The sequence below is a fragment of the Eptatretus burgeri genome, chromosome 18 (assembly GCF_056783735.1).
Source record: "Eptatretus burgeri isolate ZD-2024b chromosome 18, Ebu_testis_v1, whole genome shotgun sequence".
Lineage (NCBI taxonomy): Eukaryota > Metazoa > Chordata > Myxini > Myxiniformes > Myxinidae > Eptatretus > Eptatretus burgeri.
In genome coordinates, this window is record NC_140978.1 from 13,127,850 (window position 1) to 13,132,450 (window position 4,601).

The window sequence follows — 4,601 nt, forward strand, 5'->3', positions numbered from 1 at the left end:
AAAACTCCAACAAACACATTTACTATTCATTCCTTTATTCGAATTTCCTGGAGCTTTTGGAGCTTTGAAATTTTGCGGAGTCAATGGAGCAACAAACGTCCTTCTTCTTGCTTACTCCTGTGAATAAAGCTTCATCAAATCAACCCATGGTTCATCCGTCGTCATTAATCGTGACCTGCGAAATTCCCACAGTGGCATTCGCTTGGCTGCTGTCACGGTGAAACACCCTCCGCACTGTGATCGCCTGCCATCTTTTAAGTGCAAAAGGAATTGTGCCTGGAGGAATTAGTGTGGCACACGTTTAGGCACGATTCTGGCAAGAGCCTCAGACCCTCCACTGGGCACAAATGTCTCGCAGCTCCCACCAGTGGAGTGAAACACTGATGTTCCAATTTCCCCTCGTCGGACGTAACTGCTGCATTGTCTACCTGCATGGACTCTGCATATGCCTGTTGTTGATTTAATGGTTAGTGTGGTGGGCTTGGGATATTAGGGTCCTGAGTTCAAATCCTGCTTTTCTGTTGAATTAATACCAGGTGGGGTTGACTCAGCCTGTCATCCTTCTGAGATCCGCAAAATGAGTACCAGCTTGCTGCGATGATTGGGCCATTTGAGTGTCCTGCGTCGGAGTGGTGACCTGTCCAGGATTGTACCCAACAGCCCAGGAGACTGCTTCAGCAGCAGCGATGCTCTGCACAGGATATGGTCCCAATGAAATGGATGGATGGACTCTGTATGGACCTGCATGGAGATGGACTCTGCACTTGACCTGGTGATTAGATGCGTACAACGCCGTTCACAAGTGTTGCTGCTTGGTTAAAGTGACATCGCCAAGACGTTCACAAGAGAAGATTCTCCAATGTGGTTTGTGATTAAAAGGAAATGACTTTCGTAGTGGTTCATCAGATTGCTATCAAAGTATAAGTTTGTTTTCTAGTGTTTGAGAACAGCTTGAATCTCTTGTGGTAAGACAGACAAATGCTTAGGCTACATATTATTTACACAGTTCACAATCGATTTTGAAGTCAATTATTGTTGTAAATAATGATTCTTGTTATGTTGTATGATATGGATTTTAATGGCAATTAGTTACTGAATACTCATTATTGTTGGTATGTTTGAATCTTGTGACTGTTATTACCCCACACACAGGAAGCAAAAAAGCGAGGTTAAAGCAATTGGTTCACTTCTGTCTATCTGTCCATCCATCCATCTCCAAACGCCAGTTTATGATCGAGGAACAACTTATTTAAATTAAATACTATATTTTTAACACAAGTCAGAACACTGGAAAGCATCTGAAAATGCAAAGCCGGTCCGCTTTTGTATTCATGCTAAACATTAAAGAAGCAGGACAAGAACTGTACCAAGTCAAAGTGCCCTGAACAATGATCATGAAAGTCAAAGGCTACTTACTAAACAAACTACCAGAATGGCTTGTCTTGCGATGCGCCGGAAGTGTGTCTGCCTGGAAAGACCAATGCAAGTTGTTTCTTTCACCGAATCTGTGACATTTGTAGTCAAGGAAGCAGAGATCGCTTGTAACCCAATGATTGCAACACAGTCACAGCGATGAGATAAGACAAGTAGAGCAGAAAGACAGCAAGGAAAGTCTGTGGGTGCAAGAGGTCTTTCGACTGAAATGAGTCTTTTTTTTTTTTTTGGAATACAGTACATAGTCAAGGCTCATGGAAGAGCTCATGTTCCATCAAGTTGCGGATGAAAGCCTTGTATGTGGATAGGTGTTCAGGTATGCCAAGAAAAGACTTAGCAAGATGGAGGATTCCCAGACGGCGGCTGGTTTTTGAGGTCAACTTTGAAATGTCGTTTGCCCAGGAAAGATCATGGCTCATAGATACCCATGGAGTTTGAATGACTGAACTTCCTCAAGAGGATTGTGAAGAAAGTACATAGGGGGTGGGGAGGGGGGAGCTCGACATCCGGATATTATCCGGATACGATGAAAGACGTCCTGACAAATCTCACACTCTCACCATCTCTCTCCAAAAGGACCGTCTGACAAATCTACCAAAGTAAAGGAGGAGGGGAAATTGTTTCCCAATTACAATTTTTGTCTTATTCCAACTGTCTACAAAACATGGCAAGAGTCGACTGTACATCCACCAAAGGTCCCCGAGAGACCATGCAAGATGGCTCTGTAGCATCAAAGCCTGAGGGTTATTGATAGCATCATCATCTTGTGCTGATTTCTCACTCAGTTTTTTGGTTACAGGCTTGACAAGACAGACTAGGAACACTGCGTGGAAATACGAAGAAATAATGTACGTACACTGTCAGAATACACTGCATTGATGGTCTGTTATTTCCCAAACTTTTGGATTAAAGTCTTCATCCAAGAAAATCGTGAAATTATCTGCAGTCCAGGAAAGAATGGTAATGATCGCCCTACATTTTATTTTGATCAACGGCGAATTGGACCAAATCTTTCAGGAATAAGTTATGAAAAAGTGAAGAGGGTAATGTGGTGGGAGGTGGAGGTTGTGGGAAAGAAAGAAAAATAGGGCTTGTGTGGGAGGGAGGGGAAAGGAAGTTGTGAGGAGATAAGATGAAGGAAAGGAAAGTTGAGGGAAGTTGAATATACTGGAACGAGCGAAAGGATTAAATGATAATATTTTGTGCACTTGATATGTAGATGGCTTTCAATATAAAGTATACTTTAAGAATGAATAAATAATATTTAGTGAAAGGATTATGTAGAAAAATTCAGTTGAAACTTGCAGACAAACAGTCGAGAAATCACAGTTATACGTTCGTCTCCACATCTCACGGTATTGATCGGTCGTCCATGAATCTTGATTGATTTTCACGACAAGCGAGTAAAGGAATGGAATCATTGAATACTAATTTTGGACAACCTTTTGGACTCGCTGTGTGAATGACAGTTTGAGGCTTTGGAAGAATGAACTTGTTTTCTGGCTTTTTGCAAGTGTAAGAGAAATATTTGGTCATACAGAGTTGTTCCCCTTCTCCTCGCACCTCGCACAACCCCCGACACCGAATGCGGAAGGAGGTTGTGTTTTCACCCCGTTTGTTGTAAAATCGAAGATTTTTCTAATATATTGGTCAGTCGATTTTGTCTGTCTGCATGTCTGTCTGTCAATCAACTACAGGTCACAATTCCAAACCAATCATCATGAAACTTCACAAAGTTGTGGAGGTCATCTCAACTGAGAAGCCGATTGATTTTGTGGTCAAAGGTCATCTTGAGGTCGAATTTCTAAAATGTTCATTTTTCATCCAATTGACTTGAAAGTTGAACAGGATTTGCATATTGCGTAACTGAATTGGGGAACCAACTATTTTTGATATGTAAAGGTCAAAGATCAATTCAAGGGCAAACATTTAAAATCGTCAATTTTCAACTGAAAAATTGTCAATTTACACCTTATTAACTCGGCAATTGAGCAGCGATTGCAAAGTCCATCACCGAATTGGTGAAACTACTACTTTTGAGGTCAAAATGTCAAAGGTCAAACTTCTAAAATCATCAAATTTCATCTGAAAAATCGTCAGTTTTCATCTGATTAACCTGAAGGTTAAGCAGCAATTGCATAATGCATCACTGAATTTGGAAACCAACTATTTTGAGGTCAAAAGGTCAAAGGTCAACTCAAGGTCAAACTTCCAAAATAATCAATTTTAATCTAAAAAATAATTAATTTTCATCTTATTGACCTGAGCTTTGATTAAGTTTGTCAACTTTAATGTTAATGTATAAATTGATGTATCCATGGCAATCTTTGGAGAGGGGGTAGTTGTTGTACGTATCGTGCGCTGCATAACATCTTTATCTTCTTTGTCTGTTTGTTTGTGTGCATGATATCTCAAAAAGTTGTGGATGGATTTGGAATGGAACAATTTGGATACTTGGTGAATATCTAAATCTGGATCCAGATTTTATATTTTTTTTATTCTCTCTCTCTCTCTCTCTCTCTCTCTCTCTCTCTCTCTCTCTCTCTCTCTCTCACTCTCTCTCTCACTCTCTCTCACTCTCTCTCACTCTCTCTCACTCACTGTCTCTCTCTCTCTCACTGTCTCTCTCTCTCTCTCTCTCTCTCTCACTCTCTCTCACTCTCTCTCACTCTCTCTCACTCACTGTCTCTCTCTCTCACTCTCTCACTCTCTCACTCTCTCACTCTCTCACTCTCTCACTCTCTCACTCTCTCACTCTCTCACTCTCTCACTCTCTCACTCTCTCACTCTCTCACTCTTTTTCTCTTTTTCTCTTTTTACAGTGATTCTTCACCATTGACAGATAGGGCCAAAAAGGATAAACAGTAAAACATGATATTTCAAAACCGTTGTGGACAACTTATGACAAAAAACACAAAATGACATAACACACCTGAGTGCCAAAACTTAACGGATGTTACTTTTGACCGTCTGACGTGTCGGACTGTTAACGCTGATTTGTAGATATTGAGGTATTAAAGTTACCTCAAGGAGATCTGTGATATCAGACAGTATGTAATCCTGTGTTTAAAAAATTTCATTATATTGACGTTGATTGGCTAAAGCAGTAAACATAACCATTGATGTTGGCGCATGTGCTATTTCAATAATAATTTAGTACCTACCAA

At 40.5% G+C, this 4,601-nt stretch overlaps 1 long non-coding RNA gene across 1 annotated transcript in view; it reads left to right on the forward strand.

The window, feature by feature from the left end:
• LOC147008633 (uncharacterized) overlaps positions 1–3,991 on the forward strand; it is a 111,436-nt gene extending 107,445 nt beyond the window's left edge. The window contains exon 5 of the long non-coding RNA XR_015053209.1: positions 537–3,991. This is a non-coding gene — a long non-coding RNA (uncharacterized LOC147008633). The remainder of the gene's footprint in view (positions 1–536) is intronic.
• Positions 3,992–4,601: the final 610 nt, after the last annotated feature.